This window comes from Lutra lutra, chromosome 12 (genome assembly GCF_902655055.1).
Source record: "Lutra lutra chromosome 12, mLutLut1.2, whole genome shotgun sequence".
Classification (NCBI taxonomy): domain Eukaryota; kingdom Metazoa; phylum Chordata; class Mammalia; order Carnivora; family Mustelidae; genus Lutra; species Lutra lutra.
Window position 1 is genome coordinate 3,543,629 of NC_062289.1, and position 27,500 is coordinate 3,571,128.

Consider the following 27,500-nt stretch of genomic DNA (forward strand, 5'->3'; position numbering starts at 1 on the left):
AAAGCTTTTCATGTAATTTACTGAAATACCTTCACAATTAGAGAGACATCTGTGTGATTCTTAATGAAAACTTCTGCGTGAAGACAGCAATGCTCCTGCAGATGCTGCATGGAATGTACCACAGTATGGTCAGCTGAAGACCACAAAACACAGATCTTAGTTACCAAGAGGGATCAACAGCAAGAATTTCCTGTCTCAATGGGAATGCATCCTCCAGCATCGTACTGCTAAATGTGGCAGAAACCACTGATTGACCCAAGTGCCTATTTGCTCCTCTTTCCTCGTATTAATGAAATTAGTGAAATTTGGCTTCTCAGAGGAGGAACTACAATTCCTAGGCTTCCTTGAAGCTAGGAGAAGGCAGATGGCTGCATTCTGGCCTACAAGGTAAGAGCAGAAGTCAAGTGATATGAGTGGAAGGGACACAAATGGTAGAGGATACATTGGGAAACAGAATGTGCTCACACCTACCTGTCTCCCTTCCCACTGGCAAGAAACTGGATATGATCATGAGTCGTCTCAGATCACGTGGAGAAGAGAAAATACCAGGGAGTAAAGAAGTAAAATCGGAGAAGCTTGAGCTCCACACAACCTCACCTTCTTTTTACTCTCAGAGAGCCCTGATTTGGACAAGGACAATATATTATATGGTCACTCTTTCCTTTGGTGTCTATGATAAACCCTTACCATCTGAGATACCTGGAGCTTGACTTTGTGTCTGAAAACCCTAGAGATCAGCAGGATGTGAATACACTATGAGAGAGAACAGTGTCATGGTATAAGAGACGTCAGGAGAGACAGCAACAATGAAAGAATATAAAATGCAAATCATCTAAGAAAAAGAATATCACAGGCAAAATAGTAAAAAGGTATTTGATTTCATCAAATCAAAATTAGAAGAAAAAATCTTGGTAGAAATGTTTTGAATAAGCTCAAATGAGAGAAGGGCAAAAAGCTCAGGAGGGAGCACTGGAGAAGGTAGACCGGGCTGGGTCACGGGAAGACGCCCAGCAGGCACACGGGGAGGTCTGGGCAGCAGGACCCCGTGGGACAGTCTCTCACATCAGTGCTTGCCTTGTAGAGTATCAGCTGTACGATAACCAGTAGTAAATTACAGTGTGAAACATGTGCAGAAAGTCTGTATTATTCCCATCTCTGACCCTGTAGTAACATATCCAAATCACTCTACTCTAATGTGAAACTAAGGAGGAACATCAGAAAAATATAAAGTGGATAAGAAGTAGGCTTTAATGGCTTTTTTGTTGTTTTTAAGAAAAGACTGTGGAGCCTGAGTGGCTGAGTTGGTTGAGAGTCAGACTCGTGATTTTGGCTCAGATCATGATCTTAGGGCTGTGGGATAGAGCCCCACGTTGGGCTCTGTGTTGGCCAAGAGTCTGCTGGAGATTCTCTTTCCCTCTCCTTCTGCCCTTACCCCCGCCCCTGCTCACACACACACAATCTCTCTATCTCCCTCAAATAAATAAATCTTTATAGAAAAGAGATACATCCTCAGCCTAATTGTACATCTCTTTATTTCTTATGAATTCACAAAATGGCAGGGCTCCTACTCAGAATTAACATTTGTTCAGCATATGCATGATTAGCCTGTTTCATCAGGCCCAAAATACACTGAGGTTAACCAACCTTGGCTCACCTGGCTGTTGGCAAACACGTACTCCAAGCCAGATGAACGGGCAATGCAGATGACCGCCATCTTTGTTACTTGCGATTCACAAGTGACCGAGAGGGAGAAAATGTGAGAAACCAAGCACACTGCACACATGATGCATACATCTCTTTGAATTTTTAAAAAACATGGCAAATCATTTACTAAGGTATCCTTGAGCCTGAGATGCCAGTTTTAAATCGGCTAGCTATGATTTTCCCTAAAACCCAGGAAAATCCATGTGTTTATGTATTTGTGTATTATCTTCACAGATTTGTTGGATAATATAAAGTTAATCATTGACAGGGGCACCTGGGTGGCTCAGTTGTTAAACACCTGCCTTTAGCTCAGGTCATGATCCCAGGGTCTTGGGGTCCAGCCCCCCATTGGGCTCCCTGCTCAGCAAGGAGTCTGCTTCTCCCTCTCCCACTCCGCCTGCTTGTGTTCCCTCTCTCACTGTGTCTCTCTCTGTCAAATAAATAAATAAAATCTTTTTTAGAAAGTTAATTGTTCACACAAAACAAAATTAATTCATGTGATGGGTAGAAGTCGTTTGTTTATTTTTATTGTTTGTCTTCTGGGTCTTTTGTTTTTGTGTTTCCTTTCTTAACTAATTTATATTTGGAAGCACCAGAAAGTTGGATAAATAGGGGCAGAGGCTAGAGAGAGGGAAGTCATCTATCCCCAAATATTGTCCAAACTAGGACCAGCTCCAAGGGCATCTAGAGCTGAGACCAGTGGGATACACCAAAGTGGTTTCTTGAAAATAAGAAACCTTTTCCTCCAGGCCGGACTGGGCTCAGATGATGGGATGAACTCACGACTTTGTGGCTGGGTGCAGATACATAGCTATGGTCTTCATTATGGTTTAAAGCAATAACCAGAAAAGGCAGTGCATTTGCTGCTCGGCAGGAATGTGTAAGAAGCGTGTAGCTTGCGATGTCAGGAAAAAAAAAAAAAAACTGACCGAATAATTGGAAGTCATCAGAGCCAAGGTCACATTATTGGGGTGGGTTACATGTTAGGAGATGTTCATTTTTCCTACTGGTAAAGAACTCAGTCTAAAGGACCCCATTTCCAGTAGCAGACGTGGATTCAGTGAAAACCAGAACAGTGGCTTGTGTCTCCCCAGCCCAGTGTTGGAATACGCAAGTCTTCCTGATCTATACACAGATGCAACCTGGCCGAAGAAAGCTTCAGTAAAGTTGAAAATCTGTAAAGCATACAAAATTCAGGGAAACAAATTGTGACTAGGGAAAGCTGAGCAGAGTCTGTGAGGCCGTGTCACAAAGGGGCTGATGCTCGTGATCAGAACACAGCACTAGCAAAGTGAGCAAGAGAAACTCCTACAGAGAAAGCAGCTGAGTCACTGGACCAACACCTCAAGGGGCTCGGCTGGAAGTTGTACAGGTAGTTGGAAAATAAGAGAAAAACCCCATGATAGAGCAGGCTGACCCAAGGATAGCAGAGACGATTACCAATGTCTTCGGTTCATTCTTTAAAAAAAAAAAAAAAAGTCATCATTAAGACATTTTGGGACATTTGGTCATTTCCGGGAACTGATAAGCACAGAACTATATAGTCAGAAGAAATAGAAGAGTAAACAGGATTTTTCAGTTGTCAACACATGCGGTAGGATGCCATCTCAGGGGTAAATTCCTTTAATCTGTCCACATAGTTACATTTTATTTGAAGGCATTAGAACTTCACCCTAAGATGTACGTGGTCTGACACAGAAAGGGTGGGGCTCCCGTTGCTGTGTGTTCTTCACGAAGGTCCTGTTGATCCTGGTATAAGGAGCACCTATACAGATAACTGTATTTATTGGATACAGTGTAAATTATTATTTTGTTATTAAAATAGAAGTAAATCTCACCTTCTTCATTAACTTTTCTTCCTTTATTGTTTTACTAAGCACATTTGTCAACAATTCTTAGAAAACCACATAATGGGTTTTTACTTTGTTTTAAAATAACAACCTACATGTTTGGTCCTACTCTTCTCTGATCCAGTTCTTGGTCCTTGAATGAGCTGACTGATGGGATGACAGGCCTCCCAGCCTGGTCTTTCCCAACATGGGAGAGAGTCTCACACATACCGCTGCATAAGTTCTGTTTTGATGTAATGGTACACATAATGCTAGCTGTGTGGGTTGTTTGTGATTGTATTTGGGTCGCTTTGTTTGTCTTTGTAAACTATGAATTCAGCACAAACTCGGAACTAGCCTCCAGCTGGACGCTAAGTCTGTGGAGCGCTCGTAAGGGGTAGGGGCTCCCTGATCCCCAGGGCTGCACTGTTCCCAGTCTGCACGTATCACTTTCCTTCTCTTTAACTTCATTGTTTTTCTTTCAAGTTTCTCCTAAGACCTTTTCTCATTGAATGCTAGACCAAGAAAGTTTTAATGGTTGTTTTCTCTTTAGCCAAAATTTATCTCGTTTGCTTAGAGAGGTTTAAAAGTTTAGTCTTTTGTGCACATTGAAATTAAGTAAATTTGCTTCAGGAGTTCCCCAAACTGAAGTTTTGAGAGAAGATAAGAAATGTGGAAAAACTTATCCTATACATATTTTTAGTTTTTTTTTCTTTTTTTAAAATTTTGATTTTAGAAAATTATGAGAAAGATTTAAGGATTCATAATTCTACACTGCCCAAGGCATCGACCAAACTGAATAGAAAGGAAAATAGTATCCACCTTCGATATTAAATTCTACAGGTGCGTGGAATATTTGCCTGTTAAGGAGAGAGGATTCTCAGTCTTCCAGAGGATTCTAGACCTGTCAGAAATGGTTACAATGAAATTTTCCCCCTGAGAAGCAGAAATATGCTAATGCCAAACCCATTGCATTCTTTCAAGTTACATTCAAGCAGGATCGAAAGCGCCCATCTGAAATTCAGACCCATTTTTTTACCGCATCTCATTTTTAATTGTCTAGACAAATATGGCAACTTCTAGTTCACTTTTACTGAGGCTATTCAGCAGTAGACTTGCAAAAACAGCTACCCTTCACAAGGACGTGGCAGCTGTGGGACAACTTGCAGGCACATTCCACTATAATTAAAGCCAAGAAACAGTGGAGAACCATATCCAATTGAATCTGAAAAGAAAATGTTAGTCAGCCAGAACATCCTCACTCAAAATAGAATAGACCAAAAAAAAAAAAAAAAAAAAAAAAAAAAAAAGTCAGTAAACTTTAAGATTTTATCTTTTTAAAAAAGTCTACCAAAACAATTACTACACCAGAGAGAAAAGTTGCCACTAACTTTGAGAGATACCTTCTGATGAATTTATCAAGCGTTCACGTATATTAAATCATTTGTGTTGTTTGAAATCACAAGGCATCCCAGCTTACTTTAGTGAGAAATGCAAAAGCAAGCTGTTAAATGCCATGTCAGAGTCAGTTTGGGGTTCCAAGCAGACCCCAAAGGAAGGCACTGTGTCGAGCATGTCCCAGGCACATCTAGACGGAGCCTGCACAAGAACCTTCTACCTGCCTGGGTGTCCCGAGCCCACATGCAAGGAGACGCACCAGGCAGGAGAAGATACTATAGCCAGAATCTGGATACAGAGTTTTTTTAGAAACAAGAAGAGAGTTAAATTGTATGTTCAATTTTGGAGTGTCTGGTCAACATGGCCAACGCAACAGTGAAAAGATGCATGTGGGTAGCATTCTCAGGTTGCATCGAGGCCAGAGGGGCTCATCTGGGAGGCTGAGGAGGAGCACACAGAGCAGGGGTGCAGTCTTTCCCGCCGCTAGCTGGGTACCCTGCACCCAGAACATGGCTCACCAGTGTCACTGCCTTTGTCATCCTCACAGGTCACATCACGCTCTCGTCTGCTTCCAGACACTGGGTCGGTGTTGTTTCACTGAGAAGTGAACCGTATTTTACAGCATTCTCTTTCTATTTCCCAGGTCAATTCTGTACCATACACATGTGAATTCTTTGGGTAGATTGTTATTATCAATTTCAGAGGTAGAATTTAGTGATTCATCAGTTGCATACAACACCCAGTGCTCAGTCCATCACATGTCCTCCTTAACGCCCATCCCCCAGTTACCATCCCCTACCTCCCCACCCCTCCAGCAACCCTCACTTTGTTTCCTAGAGTTAAACATTTCTTATGGTTTGTCTCCCTCTCAATTTTTGGCTTATTTTATTTTTCCTTCCCTTCCCCTATGTTCATCTGTTTTGTTTCTTAAATTCCACTTTGAGTGGGATCATATGATAATTGTCTTTCTCTGATTGATTTCATTTAGCATCGTGCCCTTTAGTTCCACCCACATCATGCAAATGGCAAGGTATCATTCTTTTTGATGGCTGAGTAATATTCCACTGTGTTTGTATACCATTAGGCAGCCACAAGTGGAAGAATGAAACTGGATGATTTCCTTACACTATCCACAAAAATAAATTCAAAATGCATGGAAGACCTAAATGTGAGACAGGGGTCCATCAAAATCCTTCTTGCTAGACACATCTCCAGAGTAAAGGGAAACAAAAGCAGAAACCAACTCTTGGGACTTCATCCGGATAAAAAGCTTTTGCACCGCAAATGAGTGCTTTGTTTTAAAGGTATCTGTTTAAGTCAGAAGAGCCTGTAGCAGTGCTCAGTAAACACAGAAGGGGAACACGAGCAGATACATACTCAATCGGCTACTGGGAGACCCAGAGCCTGAAGATGAACCCCAGCTACTGTGGCATGAAAGTACAGGTCACTGTAGCTCTGTGGCCTCATGTCTTCAGCTGCAAACTAAAAGACACTGAATTAAATTCCAGCATCTCTTCTGCTCATAAAAAGGTAATGGTCTTTCTCGGATTGACCTATTTCGCTAAGCATAATACCCTCTAGTTCCATCCATGTCATGGCAAATGGCAAGATTTCATTTCTTTTGATGGCTGCGTAGTATTCCATTGTGTATATATACCACATCTTCTTTATCCATTCGTCTGTTGATGGACATCTAGGTTCTTTCCATAGTTTGGCTATTGTAGACATTGCTGCTATAAACATTCGGGTGCACGTGCCCTTTTGGATCACTTGATCTCCCAGATATGAGGAATTTGAGAGACAGAGTTGGGGGGTGGGGGGGGTTGGGGGCCAGGGAAGGAAAAAATGAAACAAGATGGGATCGGGAGGGAGACAAACCATAAGAGACTCTTAATCTCACAAAAGAAACTGAGGGTTGCTGGAGGTGGGGGGATAAGGGTAGGGAAAGGGTGGCTGGGTGATTGACATTGGGGAAGGTATGTGCTATGGTGAGTGTTGTGAAGTGTGTAAGCCTGACCATTCACAGACCTGTAGCCCTGGGGCTAATAATACATTATATGTTGATAAAAATAGTTTGAAAAAAAAAAAAAAGAAATGGTCACCCGTGATTCTTGCTGGATTTAGTACAAGTGTTGTGCACACATCCGACTCAAACTCTGAAACCACCCCTGGCTCGACATCTGTTTTCTTCCTGGTGTACACACCTGCACTGATACTGCGGGGTACGGGGCTTTTCCCCAGAGCCAGGGAAAGTCTTTGCTACTAAAAGGAGAATGAACATTCCCCATCACTGCTCTTATTCTGAGGGGGAGAAAGTGCTTGGAAGCCAGACGTAAGAAAGAAAATTCACAAATGAATGAGAAAGGCTTTAGTGATGCCTCAGACCATCCCTTCCATGACTTAATCTGCTTCCACGGGAGTTCCGTTTTAGGCCACTTTCTGTCTGTGGCTGGGGTAATTAGACACCTTCACGGAGCTACTTTCCCTGAGAGTCTCTCATTAGCCGTAGAGCCCCTGCCTGCCGGGGGATCGCCAAGGAGGCCCATCACTATGGGGCTGCCCCCACCTTGTGCTTTACAACATGGAAGATGCTTAGAGGCAAATGGGAGTTTTATGAATATAATGTTAATAAAAATTGATTTCTGAAAATGAAGCTGCCTCTTTCTACTACCTGCAGGGTAGATAAACAAGCCACTTGAGTGATAAATGCCTGCTTTTCCCAGTCATAATTGGCCAAATACTCTTTTACTTACACAAGCTCCTGTTTTACTACAGACACAATAGTAGTAAATAGATCAATTAGCAGGTTCTAGATAAGACTTGGGAACTTACGGTTATGGGGACCAGGCCAAAATGCTCTCCACCACACCTAGAGGGTTGCTGGGTGGCACCCCCGTCTCCTCGTCCTGCTTCCCACACCCAGGAGAAGGGCTGGGGTCCAAGCAGTTATCCCACGATGGATGGCATCCCATCTTCTTGACCTACCACACTTACATGATTTAAGCCATGGTTTTGGATGTTGTTGATGATTTATTGTAAGAAAAATGTAAATGATCTGGATGGCAGATGTTTTATATTTTCTGACCATTCATTTTCAGTGGGAATGTAATTAAAATTTATGAAGTGTATCTGCTGAATTGCATCGGCAATTGATGGTCTTCTCCAGGGCTGTCTAGGTAGAGATGATGAGTAATTGTGGACAGTGAGATGTGGTGACAAGGGCGGGACGTGATGCTTCTGCCACAGTGACGCTCTCTGGGCAAGGATGGAGTTCCTTTGCCTTATTGCATGACCACTGGTCCCACCATGCACGCAGTGGAGAAAGGCAGGAACAGGGTCTGTCCTTACCTGTGAAGAGTTTAAAACTCTATGCTCACCTCCTGTTTTCTCTCATTTTCCCGAAGGTCTCTGTTCCGTAAGTCATGTCATGGGTCAATGCCAGGGATGCAGGGATATAATGTGAACCTTCAGAGAAAGCCCACAGGACAAACTTTGGCAAATTCCAAATGTCTTCAAGGGAGCTACTTGTTTGCCCCTTACATGTGATTTTTCAGGTGTCTATGAGTATGGAGTCAAAAAAGTAGCTGCAACCCCATACACACACCTCCACTCTACTTGTTACATGGTAGTGCCATTATCAGCCACACGGCCATCTCTCTACTAAATGGTGAGCTTCTTGAGGTCAAGCACCTTGCCTTTGGTTCTCAGTATCTCCAAATCCTAGTCACATCCTGGAGCAGTGCCTGCCACATGCACTGTCCCTGCACTTGATTGACCTGTGTTGAGGATACTCCATTTGGGGTGAGAAAGAGAAGAGAGCCAGAGAGCCAGAAAATTAGCATGTTTTATTTTCTCATTATCTCTTTACGTTTTTTATTATCATGTATTAAGACACCAAATGATGTCATTTTACTACTACTGATGTCATTACTGCCATGCAAACACCCTACCTTATTCCAATGAATGTCCACACTCTCAGTTAAGTAGGTCACGTGATTGAATGACATAAAGGAAGGACATAAACAAGAGTCACAAAGTCCATTGAGAATGGTTTGGGCGCTCTGTGCTGATACAGAAGGCTTCGTTTTGCTTCTGCTTGCTCTGCACCCAAATGGTGACCTTGCCTTGCAAAAGTCACTTTGTGCATAGCTCCAATGAGAGCATTATCTAAAGATGCTGACACCAGTGGCCTGGGTTCCAATAAAGATTGATCACCATGACAGCTCGCTGAAGAGTCTGAGTGCGGCTGCTTCTTTTATCAGTTCATTCTTTTCCAACATGTGCCCATTTTTCTCTCTTCTCCCGTTTGCAGACCTCTGTGTGGCCAGCTCACCCATGCGTTGTCTAATCAGGTACTTTCCAACCTTTCATCCCATCTCACACAGTTATTAGGATTACTATTAGGTCTCTTTCATAGCTAGTACTTCTCACTGAAATGGAAAAAAAAAACAAACCTGAAAATACTGAGATAATTTATTTCTACTTTATCAGACCCAGATTCTACAGGTAAGCAATCTGACAATTCCCATTTTAACTTTTGACTTCCTCACCTTCTCTGGCCCCATAATCCCCTTCCAGGAAGCTACCCTAACCATCTACAATCAGCACAAACATTTGATGCAAGGTTACCCATTGCGGTGCATTAAATGTCAAAAGATGGAAAAGGGGTTAAACAAATTATGGTGGAGCCGTATGATGGAGTTATCTGCTGAACATGACAGAAATGTGTTTTCATTCCCGGACATTAAAATTCTACTTCTACATATCATTTCAGAAAGAAATAATTAGGAGTATCTATGAATGTTTAGCTACAAGTTGTGTTTGTGACTTCATTATAAATCATACAAAACTAACAATCCCAGGCGTCTGATAAGTGTATTTGTCAAATAAGTCATTTAACAGTAAAACATTATACAGCTAACATTGATAATCATATAGATTATTATTCACAAAAGTTATATCATAGTATTATTATAAAATTAAATCATTATATTACTAAATTATGCATATATAAAAATTACATATAATTATTCTATTTTTATTCAAAATGTTTACAAATAGAAACAAAAACTAAAAAGATAGTAATAGTCATCTCCTTTCTGTATTTTTATTTTTCTTAAAAAGAATGTATATGCTCCTATAACAAAGAAAAATAAAAGGAATGGAGCCCCTACTTCAAAAATTATATGAAAAGATAAAATCAGAATATAACCTTTTAATTAAAGTATTGCCCAAATTTTGTTGTTAAATACTTGGAATACCGTGTATATACTTCAGAATAATATGGATATGTATAGGATTATTCCTAAGGTTTGGTGTTTGGGGTGATTTTCATTTTATTCTTCATACCTTTCCATTTTCCAAATTTTTTACTGAAATCTTATATTTTTGAAATCACATATTTTAATCATTGGAAATCAATAATAATTACAGAAGGCATGTGGATAGAACTTGAATTCTTTTTTTAAAACTTTAGTTAAAGGACTAAAATAAAGAAGGTAGAATGCTGAGTGAATTTGGGGAAATCTGAAGAAAATTGAGCACCTCTCATTCTTTTTTCCTTAAACTTTATTTTTAAGCCGCCTCTCTACTGCCATAATGTTTACCAAACTCAGCGCTAAGATTTTCATCGACAACCACAAGCATGCTGAAGCTCACTTTCCTGTGAAACTGTCATAATAAAAAGACATTAACATTTTAGTATTTGGGCAAAATGTTTAACACTCAAACATTTGTATTTTTCCTTCAGTTTTCAAAACAACTTGAAATCTCTCTTTTCAAAACAGTGTTAAATGATGTCACTCATTAGCTAGCAGGTGGCTGAGAGGGAAAAACTGCATTTCACGCTTCCGTTTCCTGAGTAACTTGACGCACCGACCAGGTGAGGGAGCCGAGCAGAGCCTCGGCGTCCGACCCCCGAGAGCCCAGCAGTGCGCACCTGGGGCGGCGAGCACGCGCGCTTCCACGTCCACACCCAGGCGTCGCAGGGACACCCAGCTCACGCTCATCTGGATGGACTGTTCCGGGGGAAACCGGGCTGTGGCGCGGGTTCGTGCAATATGGGGTCAGAGCCATGTGTCCCCCGGATGAAACCGTCCTCAGAAGTCCAGCTGTCAGACTTGGGGCAGACGAGAAAGGAGGTAGAAAGTACTGGGAATCCACACGGCCGGCATGGGCTCCTACGTGTTGTACTGTGGGCACGAGCAGTGTGTCAGGATTTCAGGATGAATGTGATCTCTTTGCCGGAGAGCAAAACACTTACTGCGGGGTCGGCCTTCTTTCTATCCCCGGCCGGCTTTGTAGCCACTTGGCTCCTTGGATCGCATCAGTGGCCCATTGCCCCCAAGGTCTGAGACCAACGAGACCTCAGGGAGTGACCCAAACCAGCCACGGAGAGAGCTGGAAGGACTGGATTCGTGGCTTGGTGACCCACTGGGGTACGGACAGCCAGATGGAGAGGTGGAAGAGCTCAGGTAATGAATGGTGTGGTGACATCAGGGGTCCCTGAGCCGCTGGGATAACATGGGTCTGCCTTTTCCAAGACTGTTGGGAAGAGTAACTGAGAGGCCACATACGCCGGTAGGGACAGTGAGTGGCGGGCGGCGGACTCTCCGTGAATGGGAGTTATAGAAACATTATTAGTCGTGAGTGCTTGATATTTGCTTAGCCTTTCAGAGATTTCAGATCATTTTCATGAACATTTTCATATTTGCTGCTCATCTTAGCCCTGAGAGAGAGAGACAGAGAGAGACAGACAGACAGAAGTTTTTTGGGTGAAGGCCAGCGGACCTCATGGAAGTTTGGTGTTTCACTCACCGACAGGACACCAAGGCCCAGTGACTTGTCCAGAGTCATCAACACCTACTGTGCTCGCTTGTTGTTTTTTTGCTTTTTGTTTTTTGTTTTTTTGTTTTTTCCATTTTAAAGTCTAATGACTTGTAAGCTCTGAAGGACGGCGTCGAAGCCATTCCTCTCTGGGACTGTTTTGTTCAGCAGTGATACCGGGCGGTGGCAGTAAGATCACCCTCGGGGGTCTTGCTAACGTGAGACTGTCCATGAGCCCTGATGTGCCCCCTCAGACAGCCCTTTCCTTCCTGCCTAGGACCCCAGCTCACCCCAGGGCTCAAGAGATTCTCTGGAAAACAAAGGGATCCAGACACAATATTAATCACGAAAACAGCGCTGACCTCTCTGCAGGGATGCTGGCTGTGCTGAGGGGATGAGGAAACACCAGTAACAGTATTCCTACATGTAATCCTTACGGTGACCTTCCGCAGGTAAGGAAACGGGGCTTAGAGCCTGGGTGAGCTGACAAAGGCAGAGGGTGAACTAAACTGGGTCTGAGCTTAGACCCCAGGCTCTTACTTGTGGTGCTGGTCTGTCTCCCTGGGGCTGGGGACAGGATGCCTGTGCCTATCCAGCCCTCTGCCCTCTGCCATCCTGGGCCCCTCACAGAGGCTGCACATGGGGGAGATTCTATCTCGAGGCATCAGCTGGTGCCCCATCTCTTCAATACTCCCCACCACAGAGTCCTGGCTTCGGACCCTCTCTGCCTTGCTTGTCAAGAATTAACTGATTAAATGCAAATGGATGCAGGAGGCTTGGAAAGTCGGACTTGGATCCCACCCTCACAGCCAGACAGAAGATGGCCTCTGCAGGGTCCCACGGACGCCTGGCGCGCCACGTGCTTCCCTTCCTCCAGGAAGCCGCACGACCTCAGCCAGCCCCTTCCTTCTCCCTCTTGCACGTCTCTAAGTCTTTAACCCGTCCTTCCAGCAGTGACAAACCTGCCGGTGAGCGGGGGCTGGCCACCTGCTGGGCCATGAGGAGACAGAGGTGGGGACCATCTCAGCGCTTACTGTCGGGAAGTCCAATGACATGTGAAGACATTTAAGATGGAAAATGTACAAAAAACACACGAAGGAGAGGAGACATGGCCTGGGAGTCTCCCGCCTCGCTTCTGTAGCCCGGGCTGGAGTCTTCCACGCACTCTGTCCCATCCTCGTAACCTGCCCTCCATCACTGGGCTCTTCACGGAACCGTGCCCGTCATGCTCTCTTTGCGAGCCCGACCTTGACCATCCAGCAGGTGCTCAACCCACACGTCCGTGTCAGGGAGCCCAGTACCAGTGGGTACTGGTACTGTAGAGCCCGGTACCAGTGAGCCATCAGTACCAGTGCCCCATCGACCAACCCAGACCTCAGAAGCTGGCCGTGCGACATTCTAACTGATCGCTTCTCACATGATTTAGAGTCGGCGGTGCCATCATTCTGAGGACTGGAGCTGTTGGCTGGGCTGTGGCCGGCCGGAGGGCACTGTCTCAGCCGGGATGGCTCCACCGTCTCCCTGTATCCCCTACGTCCCTAGAAGACCAATGCTCTCACGGTGGTGGCAGATGCCCAAGAAAGAAAGGGGAAACAGGAAAGCGTGTTTTTGAACTCGTCTTGTATTAGGTGGGTCTCATGGGCCAGGACAAGCCACCTGGCAGGGCAGGTGTGAGTGCGGGAGGGACGCGCAGCGGCACGGACGAGGGGGCTGTGAGCACGTGCCTTCCACCGGGCTCTGCAGTCGCGTTGATGTCTTCTTCTAGCCACCAAGTCCTCCGCGCTTCTGTTTTAACCACTTTCATCCAGAAATAAATCCATTTGTCTCAAAGTGACTTTTTTACCTCTGTTCTCCCGAACCAGAATCCTAGCTCCCTGGGCAGATGGGCACAAGGCAGACAGAGACGGGCGTCTGAGGAGCCTGTCCCACCCGGGGATGGCAAGAGAATTGGGAAGCACGGAACACAGATCCCACGTGGAACTTTATCTTTTCCAAAGAATGTCACATTTTGAGCGGAAAGGGGAAAAAAAGGGGGAGCCCCAAACGTAACACTCTGAAGTCAGTTACTTTTCTCTCTTGACTAATTAAGCTTAACCAGAATGGTGGGCCTGTCAAACTTGGGGAACCTTTCCTGAGAGAAAAAAGGAGGCTGCTCTCCAGGTGGGTTTTCCTGACTTTGGCTGGCTCCCACCACAATATGCACTTGGCATCCATGACAGCACCGTCAAAAATAATAGCTAAAAATCTCACTGTCTGTCACGATGAAGTAATTATGTACGGGGCTTTCTTACACTCGAGATGGATTATATATTTCATTGAGGAAAATATATGTGGCTTTTAAAAAGAATGTAATGCATTGAGGGCACTACTGAGATTAATAGCCAAATAAAGAATTTTTTTTAAAAAGTTTTCTGTGAGTGAGTGTGTGTGTGTGTGTGTGCTTGTGAGCATGTCACTCATGAAGAAATGGGGGATGTCATTCCTAAGCTGGTTAATTACAAAACGCATTAATGTTTTATTATACCCTTATCAGTAATTAATCACCCACTTTGATGTAAAGTTCAGCCTCAGAAAAGTATCATGAAATTGTCCTTCATGTATGAATAAGGTTTTTTTAGGGGCGAACAAAGACTATGACCAAGATAGAAGTTTATTCCCCTTGGAAACAAGAAAGGGATTAGCCTTGCATGTGCGTCTCACACCATGTGGGCCCCTGTGGGGGGCCCACACCTAAGGAGGCAGGAGGTAGAGAGGAAGAAACAGAGGGAAAGGGGACAGAGACAGAGAGACTGAGAGATGGAGGGAGAGACAGAAGGAGAGATGGAAACTGAGAGACCCACAGAGAGGCAGAGAGGGTTAGGAACTCGGGGACTTTGGGGGTGGGGAAGCTTTCGTCAGTGGCGTTCTTCAGGTGCAGAGCTTGAATAAAAATGCAAAACAGGTTGCTCCCATTCAGTAAATATTATCATTTTTATTCACTCATTAATTAAGTTGCTTAATTGCTGCTGTCAAAAGACTCGACTTGGTGACTGGGGCTGCTGCACTGTTTGGATAGTCATGAAGGAGGGAGCAGCGGGCTTGCCTGGGTGGCTCTCCCAGCAAGGGAGCCTGGGCAGGGAAGGGTCCGGTGGGGATGCGGGATTCGGGCAGGGACACAGCGCGGGGAGTGGCCGGGGCGGCACGGCCGCAGGACCCCATTTCATGACTGTGATGGCTGCCCATCGCCGGCGTATTATCATTTCAGTCCCTACTCTGGGAAAATCATTTTTATGCAAAATATTTCTCTCTTTTCATCTAAGTTCCCCAGAGGGGCAGGAATGGGAACAGACTCGGACTTGTCAGTCAGCACCGCAGTGCGGCCCTTCGTATGTGTGCGGGAGGAGCGCTCGTCTGTCCGGGAGCCCCATGTGCGGATCCCCAGCGCCCCCATAGCCTCCATGCATAATTCTCGGTGTGTGACCCCGCGCCGGGTGCCCCACGTCCCACCGAGCCCCGGCCAGGCCCTGCTCAGCAAACAGAGACCACAAAGAGCCTACAAAGTGTCCTCGTGCTGACATTTGATTAACGTCCCCTGGCCTTTCGGTACTCAAATATGCTTGATCTGGAATATTTGAATAACCTTTGAGCGCGCCCTTACCAATTCGTCACCCCACGCACACACCCCAAACGCGCAGGCTGAGCCGGCCGCCCGCAGCTCCCCTGTCCCGGCGAGGTGGCACGGGGGGCATATGAGCGCAGGGGCTCCCCGGGCAGGATGCCTCCCCACTGCCTGGGGTGCGGGCCAGCACAGACGAAGGACAAAGGGGAGGCCGTCACGTCTCTGTGGAGCTGACCCCGCTCCAGAGTAAGCCTGGCTTAGCGACCCCGCAGATCCTCCTGTAAGGCCCTGGATCCCCTGTGGAGTAAATGTGGGTCTCCGGCCTTTTAGTTGTCCAGTGTAGCCGACCCACCGTCTGGTGGAGTCAGCGTGCGTGGGCCGCGTGGCATGCATGTGCACACGCACTTGCACAAGTGTGCATGCGTTGTGCGTACTGTGCACGTGCTGTTTGTACGTGCGTGCTGTGTGTGCATGCATCTCGTTCCCCAGAACTTCCAGGTGATACCCGGTTACTCGGTGAACCCAGCTGCGTGCTAATGGGGCACCCCGTTGCAGGGTGATCTGGAAACAAGCAGTCAGGGAGTGACTCTCACCTCCAGACTATAGTCCAGCCCTGAGAGCATCCTGGCAGAGGACGGGGAATCATGCGTGAGGCCTTGAATCATCCTTTTTCTGTGTAAATGCATGCAGACACATCAGAGCTCTGGCAGGAAGCCTCCTGAGTTTTGTGAAACCAGGAATCCTCCTTTGGGAACCGGGGCAGCTCTGCCCTGAGGAGTCTCTGGCACAGACAAAGAAAGGGAGGGAGGGAAGGAGGGAGTTAAGAGAAGAAGGTTCGGGAGCACTGGTGTTCAGGCATCCTCCTTCCTCCCTTCCACTCTCCGAGAAACCCATTTGCCTTTAGGGCAGGACAACTCACTTCTGACCTCCACTGTGGTTGTGAAGGAAGATGAGAAACGCTTGTTACAGCTTTCCAACACACACCTTAGAAATCTGAAATCTGCAGTTGGTCTATCAAAGCCAGCTCTGGGAGGTATATTTCAATGGTTTAATCGCCCACCCAGCTCTACTGACCGGACGGGTTCCTAACCACGCACCAGGTCCCTACAAAGTGGCCACCAGGAAGCATGTGTCCTGCCATAGGCACACAGAAATGGTGGGGTTCCAGCACGCGGTGAGACCCAGACGCTCCAGCAACAGCAGGCTTGGAGCAGAGACGAGGGAGGTGGGACATGGGAAGGAAGAGAGCCAAGGTTCTAACCTGATAATGCAGCAAATTTATGATAAATTGGGAGCCATGTTTTCATCATTACACTTCCAATCACATTAAATGATTTAAATGATCTCAAGCTCCTGAAAATAGCAACATGAACACGAATGTTGATCTAAAACAGGAACATTACAGCATAGTGCTAGTATATAAAATCTTTTCCAGGAAAAGGACAAAACCACGGGGGGGAAATGGTTTTACACGCTATGATGCTTGTCTTGTTGCAAACACCCTGCAGATAGCCTTTGCTTGAATAGAAGATGAGACGGATTCATGCAGATACGGATAATGATCTGGAATAAGATTCTAAAAAATCTAAAATTCAACTTCCACACCAAAAGCCAAATTTTCCTTAAAAAAAAAAAAAAACAAGAAAGAACTATTTGACAGACAGCTTGTATTAGTTTTCTATCGCTGATGTGAACCATTACCCCAAACATAGTGGCTGCAGACTGTCCAGATTTATCATCTTGCTGTCCTGCGTATCCCACGCCCACCACTAATCTCACAGGCCTGTGATCAGCTGTGAGCAGCCCCCGTGGGAGAAACCACTCCCTTCCCTCTTCCAGCTTCCAGGGCCCGATCAGCATTCCTCGCTCGCGACCTCTCTCTGGCCGCCGCTGCTCCCCACTGCTGTGCGTCTGGCTCTTTTTCTCACTCCACCTTCTACTGCTGGGTGCCCTCATGATTACACCAGGCCCACCCAGATGCTCTCCTCGTTTTAAGGTTAGCAGAGTAGTGGCTTTGACTCTATCTGCCGCCTTGACTCCCCTGTGCCACGTAACCCACATAGTCACAGGATGTGCTTGGTGGCACTGGTCTGCGTACCACACTGCTCTTAAGCTCCACAGGAACAAAAAGAAGAGGACAGGCCGTCCAAGCAGGCAGGGGTGGCCACCTTGGGTTGGTCCAACACTCAAGAAATGCTGTAGGAAGCCAAGAGCTTCTACAGTCTGGTATGCCTGGGCATATGAGATAATCAGCTCCCGCTCTTAGAGGTCCGTATGGTTTCCATAGCAAAGTATCACGAACAGCGTGGCTGAAAGCATCAGGAATTTTCTCCCTCACAGTCCTGGACACCAGAAGGCTGAAATGAAGATGTAGGCGGTACCACGCACCCTCTGAAACCTATAGGAAAATTCTTCCTGTTTCTTCTAGCTTCTAGTATTTGCAGGCAACCCGTGGTGTCCTTCGGTTGGTAGACACATCATGGCAATCTCTGTCTCCGATATCTCCTGGCCGTCCTCTCCCTGTGTCCCTGTCTCTGGATCTCTGTCCTTTCTGAGGAGGACACCTGGCATCTTGGATTAAGGCCCACCGACTCCCAGATGGCCCCACCCTAACTAATTATATATACGGTGACCCCCATTTCCAGATAAGGTTACCTTCATTGTTCCAGAGATGAGGGCTTCAGCGTACCTTTTGGGGAGGGGACAGAATTCAATCCAAAACAAATGATTATTTTGAAAACATTATTCTAATAAATGAAGTTTATGGTAGACTTTCCATGTATTTGAGCTGGCATAGAACACATGAATACAGAAATATAAAGCTACATTTTATACCTGCGTCAAACAAGTCCATACTGAGTCGTCCCATATTGAGTCTGTCACCTAGAGCATGAGTTTATCCATTTCCAGGCAGAGTGAGTCCCCAGGATACCCATATTCCCAACGGTAATAACAAAGCACCCCGAGCACAGACGACCAGAAATAGTACCATAAGCTGAGCTCACGGAGACGGAAATACCCTCGCGTGTCTGAAACTGGACTATGAAACGGCCTAGAACCGCAGGTCCGGCTGTCGTTAGCAGCGAAGTCAGCCCGTCCGCATCACTGTCTGCATACGTTTGTCAGTTATGTTCAACAAGTGACTGCAAAGTAACGGTTTCCTTTCTACCCCAAATTCTCCTCTCCTGGAAGCTGCAAGGTATCGGATACTGAGCCTTCCTGGGGGCCTTGTGCTTGCTGGAGGCTGAGCCCGCCAGGCTGGCAAGCGCCCCTAGGGAAGTTCCCTGCACCCATAGGACAGGCCTGGCCACCACCCCACGCCCTCCCAAGCCTCTGCCTGGAGGCTCTCAGGAGGGGGCCAGCTGTGGGCTGGGAGGGTAGGGCCCGGCCACGGGTGCTACAGCCTGAGGCCTGGGCCCGCTCATGCTCCTTGGGGACTTCTAGGCTAACAGAACTTCTTCTCTTGAGCACTGCAGAAAAGTGTCTCTTAGAACAAGCTTTGGCTCCCTACCTTTTGTGTTTCAGGGTCAAGGAGAGCGATGCAAACCCAGCGTGGGAGCAGTCTTCCCTGGAGAAGGGCTCCTGTGAGGAAGTGAGGTCACATCCCACCCGGGCAGGGGAGGCAAAGATGCACTGGGGAGGCGGGGCTTTCTGGCAAGGACAGGGAGCGTCCTGGAAGCAGCAATGGCAGGAGGAGGAAGGAGAGAACAGCCCTGCCCTGGGGTGCCAGCGAAGTGACCACAGCAGAAAGGGGACAGAACAGCTGTCCTGAGACAACTCCTTTTTGTTTTAACACCTGGTTTTTGAAAAAGAGAGGAAAAAAGGCATTTAACTTCCCGGCACATTCTCATCCTTTTTTTTTTTTTTTTTTTTTAGATTTTATTTATTTGTTTGACACACAGAAAGAGAGATCGAGAGATCACAAGTAGGCAGAGAGGCAGAGAGAGAGGGGGAAGCAGGCTCCCCGCAGAGCAGAGAGCCCATGTGGGGCTCGATCCCAGGACCCTGAGATCATGACCTGAGCTGAAGGCAGAGGCTTTACCACTGAGACACCCAGGCGCCCCTCATCCTGACTTGCCCAGCCGCCTCTCTTGCCCTGAGTTTTGCAAGTTCCTTGTCAGGTTAAGGCTGATCCGTGGCCACAGCCTCCCTCCTCTCCTACCTGAGGCCTCCTGGAAAGGCTGCCCTGTGGTTTTCACTCCCAAGAAATAGGGAAGACTCCAAGCAAATGTTTCCTGAAAACTCTCCAAGAATTGGCAGGTGGCAAGTGTGTTTTCATTAGTGTTCTGTTTTCACTGGAGACCGAGTGCCTCGCTCAGGCCCCAACCCCTCTGGCCTTGGGCCACAGGCTTCAGTGCGGCCAGGCCAGCCCTGTGTCCGAGTGGGCGCAGGCCTTAACCACCTGCCCCCAGAGGCCGGGCAGCTGCCTGGTAGCCACACGTACACGTGTAAGGACGAATGGCAGCAGTGGGGGTGAGGCTGGGGCATTTGATGTGGGGCTCGAAAAGGAGCGGAGCGGGTTCAGAAGCCTCTTGACCCCTTGGAGGCTCTGTTCACACTTTCATGTTAGTCTGGGTTGACTGGGAGGTCAGGAGGTGAAACAGAGTTCACCCAGAAGTTGACTGATCGTGCGGGGTGTGCAGGCGGGGGTGTCTGGCTCGGGCCGGGGCGTGGAGGGCCGGCCTGCGGGACAGAAGCTTCTCACAGCAGTTCTCTGTCACGGGGGTGATGGATGGCCCAGGGCCCAGGGCCTGCAGACAGGCGCGCTGGCCTGCACAGCTGCGGGCGGCCCCCCGACAGATGTGGGAGCACCCCGCCCCCCCTCCCCTTGCCAGGGCCTGGGTACCAAATGGGGCCCAGAGCTCGGAAGCAGCATTCTGGGCGCCTTGACTCTGTTATCGACTGGTCCAGGCAGGAGGGAAAATGACCCAGTAATGGCATCATCTGTGTCGGAAAAGATTGTTTGCTTTTGTGGGAGCAAAAGGCATCTTTCTGCCCCCACCGCTGGAGTGTTGCTAAGTGAACGCTAATGACTCAGCTAGAAATTTCATAGGGAGAGGCTAATGGCAAACCGACTTAAAAGTCCTTTTATGTCCAACTTCTGTCTAATCCCTTGAGTTAAAAAACAAAACAAAACACAACACGAAGAAAGTTCATGTTGTACAAGGCCTGGGTTTATAGGGCCAGGTCACTACTGCTGTATGTGACTTTCAAAAGGACTCCGAAACTACTTCAGTGGGGTCCCCCATGTGTTGTAAAGAGACCTCCCTGCTCTGGAAGCCGGAGGGCCTTCCGAAGGAGTTCCGCTCCCCTCCGCACCCCAACTCCAAGGTCAGAAGCAAAGAACGGAGAAGTAACACAATCCTGGAATTCTCCGAATTGTGGCTTTTTGAGGTGATGCCCCCAGTGTGGCCTTGTCCCCCAGGGCCGAGAATATGACGGTGGAGGACGGCTGCACAGCCTGGTTTGGTCTCGGCCTCTCCGAGACCTTCGTTTTTTAGGATGAGTCCTCCTGCTTTCAGGCTACGAGGCCATCAGACCTCAACCTCCAGAACTGTCAGCTTCTGCTCTTCCTGGAAATGGAGACAAAGCACAGCTGTGTTGCTTAAAGTCTGCAGAAAGCAAGGAAGCCACGAGTTGGCAGACCTTTTCTCAAAATGCCCCCGTCGGTGAGCCTGACGCCAGTGCTGAGGGCACGGGATGAGCTCATCTCCCGGGTTCTTGGGCAGGATGAGTATGAAGAGCCCTTCTCCCTCTCCCTGCCCATCCCCCACCCCCAGGACAGCTGCAAAGGCCCGTCTTCTGGGACAAGTGCAGAGAAGGGTGGCCAGGGTCCTGAGAGGAGTCCCAGAGGGCCAAGAGGTATGAGACCACTGCCTGCAGATGACCCAGCTTTCCCCGGTAGAGGAAAACGTAAGGCCCCTCCTCTGCAGGGCTGCATCCATGACCATGCTCGCTTCCGTTTCAAATGTGCCTTAAAGAGGGCAGAACTCGTCCTGGATTTTTTTTTTTTTTTTTATTTGTCAGAGAGAGAGGGAGAGCAAGCGAGCACAGGCAGACAGAATGGCAGGCAGAGGCAGAGGGAGAAGCAGGCTCCCTGATGAGCAAGGAGCCCGATGTGGGACTCGATCCCAGGACACTGGGATCATGACCTGAGCCGAAGGCAGCTGCTCAACCAACTGAGCCACCCAGGCGTCCCTCGTCCTGGATTTTTAAACTCCCAAAGTCCTTGGGAGTTTCTCCAATAGTCTGAATGCTTTTCAACCAACCTTACTTAGGAAAGATGATTTCACTGGGGACTCCCCCAAACAAAGCCAACTTCCACACCTCACTAGATGCCATGTTTGTTTTTTAAGTCATAAAAATGTATCCTGCTTGGCAAATGGAGAAAGCTAAATGTTTATTAAAAGGTTAGATACAAAAGTCACTTAGGAACTGCTGTCTGAGGCATATAGGATTCTTACACAGCTTTTTTCCCTGCATTTTGCCTTCTACCATTTTCTCCGTTGTGAAAACATGCTTTTCAACAAACTTCTTTTGAGCAAGTGTTATGTGCTAGAAAGCAGAGATATAAAGGTTAATAAGTACCAGGAATTGATGGAAACCAAAACAGAAGTTCTTTGAAAGGACCAATAAAATAGACCAACTAAATGGACAAAGAAAGAGGGAATATAAATATATATCACCAGCAACAGATATGGGAAAAGAAGGTAGTGAACAGATAAACATAAAATTTTTTAAATCATAACAACATATACACAGAGAACACACAAAATGAAAGAAATAGATTCTTTTTAGGGAAACATGTTACCAAAATTATGTTCCAAAAGGGAGAGAGGGTCAAACAAAAAAAACCTATTACATTAATAATTTTAGAAGAGATTTTAAAGATTCTCAAATATCTACCACAAAAAGTTTTCAGGTACAAAATTATTTACCAACTTTCAAGGGACACAATAATTCCTTCTGTCAGTTAAACTACCTGACAGCATGAAAACCAGACTTCCCAGACAAATTTATGAATCTAACATGAAAAACAGAGCCAGGTAAATGGAGGCAAGGACTGATAAATAGAGTTTCAACTCATTTATTCATATAGGTTTAAGAAATTCCAAGTATTACCCTGTATTCACTGAATACAACAAAATAAAAAAGATAACACACTATAAAGAAGCAAGTTTATTCCATTCTATAATTCAAATGTAGAAAGTCTGTTAGCATGATTTATTGCATTAATTGTTAAAAAAATTTACATAAGCATTTCATCACATGAGAGAGAGAGAGAAAGAAAAAAAGAGACACTGAATAGAATTTAACAGCTGTTCCTGGTTTTGTTTTTTTTTTTTTTTTACTAATATATATTAAATTAGGATAGAAAGTTCTCAAACAGGCTAGGGAATAGATCTTCCAAAACTCTCAGCAAATATTTCATAGTAAATGGTGAAATGTTAGAAGTATTCCAGTGAAGCCAAAACATGATAAAAACAACTAGCTTTATTTTTCACAATATCACTTTGAAAATCCAAATCAATGCAGTAAGATAAAAATATATTTCAAAGAAAATTATTGGAAAGGAATATGTGTAATTATCATCAGTTGAAGATGACTTTTACTACATAGAAAAAAGAATTAAATTAGATTGTCCAAAAAAGTGACTAAATACAAATCAAAATGAAAATAACAAGTGTTCTCTTTCTGCCAGAACGACATATCAGAAAATGAAAAAGAAGTAAATATCCAACTTAAAAATGTCAATGGGAACAGTCCTATTGGGGAAAGGATAGACTTTTCGACCACCGGTACTGGGGGGAATAAATCAATTTAGCTAGACCCCTCCCTCACACCATATACAAACATTAATTCAAAATGAATAAGGACCTAAATATAAGAGCTACAGCTATAAAGACCTTCAAAGAAATGTAAGAGTATATCTTTGTGATGTTGTATTAGGCTAAGAATTATTAAATAAAACACCAAAAGCATAAGTGATAAAAGAAAAAGTTGATAAACTGAATTTAATCAAAATTAAAAACCTTTTTACCTCAAAACATACCATTAATAAAATAAAAAAGGTAAGCCACAGACTGGGACAAACTATCTGAAAATTATATGTCTTAAAAAGGATTTGTATCCAGAGTATATAAAGAACTCCTATGATTTTATAGTAAGATCAATAGCTCAATTAAAAATAGGCAAAAGAGGGGCGCCTGGGTGGCTCAGTGGGTTAAAGCCTCTGCTTTCGGCTCAGGTCATGATCCCAGGGTCCTGGGATCAAGCCCCATGTCAGGCTTTCTGCTCAGCAGGGAGCCTGCTTCCCCCTCTCTCTCTCTGCCTGCCTCTCTGCCTACTTGTGATCTCTCTCTGTCAAATAAATAAATAAAATCTTTAAAAAAAAAATAGGCAAAAGATTTAAATAAAAATTTTCCCAAGGTAGAAGCACAAAATGGCCAATGACCACATGAAAAAATGTTCAATACTATTAATTCCTGGGTAAATGTAAAGAAGACCCACAGTAAGTTACCACCTCACACCCAGTAGGACTACTTTAATCAAAACTTCAGACAATACCAAGTTTCAGTGAGGATGTAGAAAAATTGTCCCTCTATACATTGCTGGTGAGAATGTTAAATGGCAGAGACACTCTGGAAGACAGCACAGTGGTCTCTGAATAAGTTAGACAAAAATGTATCTTAAGACCCAGTAACTCTATTCCTAGGTATCTACCCAAGGAAAATGAAAACACATGTTCACACAAAGACTTGTACACAAATGTTCACAGAGGTGTTACTCATAACCAGCAGTGGAAACAAGCCAAGTGTCTATCGATTGATGAATGGATAAACAGAATCTTATGTATCTATACAAAAAAAACATGATTTGGCAGTAAAAAGAAAAAAGTACTGATACATGCCACAACAAGGATGAGCCTCAGAAACACTACATAAGTGGAAGAACACAGACACAAAGGACCACGCAGCATATGATTGCATTTATAGGAAAAGTCCCAAAAAGGCAAGTCTATAGAGATTGAATATAAATTAATGGTTGTCTGGGCCAGATGTGGAAATAGAGGTTAACTGCAGAAGGGTATTAAAAAACGTGTTGGTGTGAAGAAAAATTCTAAAACTGGATCAGGGTGATGATGGTTGCACAATTTAGTAAATATACAAAATTACTGAATTGTATTCTTAAATGAATTTTATGGTATGTAAGGATAACTCAACAGAGCTGTTAAGTAAGATAGAAATGGGACCTCTAAGTTTAGCTGACCTTTTGGAAATCTCACAATGCTGGGGAGGGAAAATGGGACTTTGGAACTTCTAAGACAATGAAAATTTAATGAGTTAAGATACTTTCAGGGAGAAGGTTCAGAGTAAAATACCCAGTAAAAGAGGATTTCCCCTTAAGGCATTTACTGAAAACGTTTTTTTGAATATTAACTTTAAAATTGGAACAAACTGAGATTCACAGAAAATTTGCAAAAATGGTGTAAGAGTTCACACACCCCCATCCCTCAGCTTCCCCCCCCACCAGTATCCGTGGCCTCCACCCACTAGAGGCCAGTCGCAGCGCTCCCCCAGTGCTGAGAATCACCATGTCTGCTGACCTCACGAGCCATCTCAAGGAGCAAGAGCGTCCTTGGCTGAAAGGACTGGTTCAACACTAGAGACTCATAGAAGCATCATACAGCTACCAAACCAGGACGTTAACAGTGGTATCAGGGTATTAACTAAAATACAAATCGCAATACAAATTTCCCTAATGTCCATTTTCTGTTCCAGGATCCAGTCCAAGAATGCACATTGTATGTATTTGTCATATCTCCCTAAACAACTCCATTTAGCGATGGCTCTTCACTTTCCTTGCCTTTCATGACCTTGATTGATTTGATGAGACCTGCTCAGCTCCTTTGTGGAATGTGTCTTGATTCGGCTTATCTGATGTTTGCTTAGGATTAGATTGAGGTTCTGATTCGGGGCAAGAATACCACAGAAGGGATGCAGTGCTCTCTTCAAAGCATCCTACCAAAGGGATATGATCCCCCAAACCCTCCCTACTAGAGGTATTAATCTTATTTGGTTAAGGTGTTGTCTACCATATTTCTCCACTGTCAAATTGTAATTTCTCCTTTGTAGTTCATAAATACCATGGGGAAGAGGCTTTCAGTATATGCATGTATATTCTGTTTCTTTCACAAGTGCTGCCTGTTGAGTTTGGTGGCCATCAGTGGACCTTCCCTGCATTGATTACTGCTGTGAGCTTTGCCTATGGGTGATTTTGTATTTCCCTCATTTCTTTTACATTTACTAATTTGAATTATTCTGTAGGGAAACTTTGTCACTTCTCTCCTATTTATTCATTTTTTTATATCCATGTAGACTCATGAATGTTAATTGTATTCTATGGGTTATAATCTAATACATCTTTTTTTTTTTTATTTTGTTGCTCAAATTGTTCCAACTCTAGCCATTGGGAATTTCTTCATGCTTGTTCCTCTATTCTTTTGACATAACACCACCATTTTTCAAGCTACCCCTTGTTTTTCAGATGCATGTGGTATTTTCTGTGCCCTACTTCTGAAACCAACTATTTTCCCAAAAGCCATGGTACCTTTGATTGGAGATGGTATTTAGAAGGCAAGATCTGGGTTTTGTGTGGTCATTGCTATGCGTTACAATTTCTCCTCAGAACCTTCAGCAGACAGACCTGGGAAATACATCTATGTATGTGTACTAACACACATACATGTACACATCTGTATTTCATTTTATATCTATCTAGGTATATATATATTAACATACTTTATATAGATATAGATATATAGATATATATACATATATATGTATATATATCTCACAAGTTCATACTGACACTTCTAATTCCAATTCAAAAACAACATCAGGCACTTGATTAATGAAATATTATGCAATTGTAATGCATTTTCTGGAGTCTGTGATATTTGCAAGTATTTATAGCTTCTCGGCCTTTTGGCTAAGATCAAGTGTCCCTTTTGTGACTTCTTACCTTCTCCTAAATATTGACTTTGGTGCTTAATTAAGCTTTCATAATTTTGTGTTCTTTTTTGTTAAAGTTGGCTTTGAAATTGTTAGTAAGATGAAATATGAAGTTAAGGAATTTTAAGTGTCTTATTACATACATTTTCCAAAATCCTTTCTACAAGTAGACATTTTAAAATAGGATTCTAATGTTTGTAGTTCTCATACAAGCAATCTTATTCTCTCTTCTGCTTTATTCAGCCTTTGGAATGATAGATTAGGAAAAGCTAGAAGTAACTTGTACATCACAAGGGTAATTTCTCTGTAAGCCATAAATCACCACATGATTTACGGATGTCACTATACTTTAAAACATTTTTTAAAATTAAATATTATTATACAGATAATGCCTAAATGGGATTATAATACCAAAAGTACAAAAAAGTATACAATGCTGATTTGTGCTGATTTGTAGAGTTTAGAGATTATCTAGTTACTCCCCGTGATGAAAGACAAGGAAGTGAACGTATCTCCTCCACTTCCAATCTGGGGGCACCTTTCCCAGAGTGGCTCTTCTAGAAAAAGTAAAATAAGTCTTTTATAACTGAGAAGTGTTTTTTATTCATGCACTTAATCACTTTCGTATGGTCTGAAATTTTCTTCCCTCAGGATTTTGAAGATATATTGACATTGCCACTTAGCATCTAGCCACACTAATAAGGTAATCTGATGTCAATTTGATTTTTTTTTCAAGAAACTTATTCTGAGTCATCGTTTTCTCACCCTTTACCACTGGCTGCTTTATCAAAGTACGACAACTTGAGCAAATTATTTGTCCTAACAACTGAATGGGATAAACATACAAGACCTGGCAAATTGTCTTTCCTCTTCTATTACCAGAAGACCTTCCTGAATTTGTTTGTGGGAAGACAGGCTCAAATAGTTTTCATCATCTATTACTCTGTGCCAGCACAGCTGAAGGTCGCTTAGGTACTGAAATGAGGAAAACCATTAAAAATGGTCATCTCACTTTTTTTTTTTTTTAATTCTAACCAAAACTTATCAACCTGCATTCACTCACTGTTGAGGACCAAGATTTGTTTTTCAAGTTAGATTAATCACCATTTGTTTTTTGTTCCGTTTTTATTG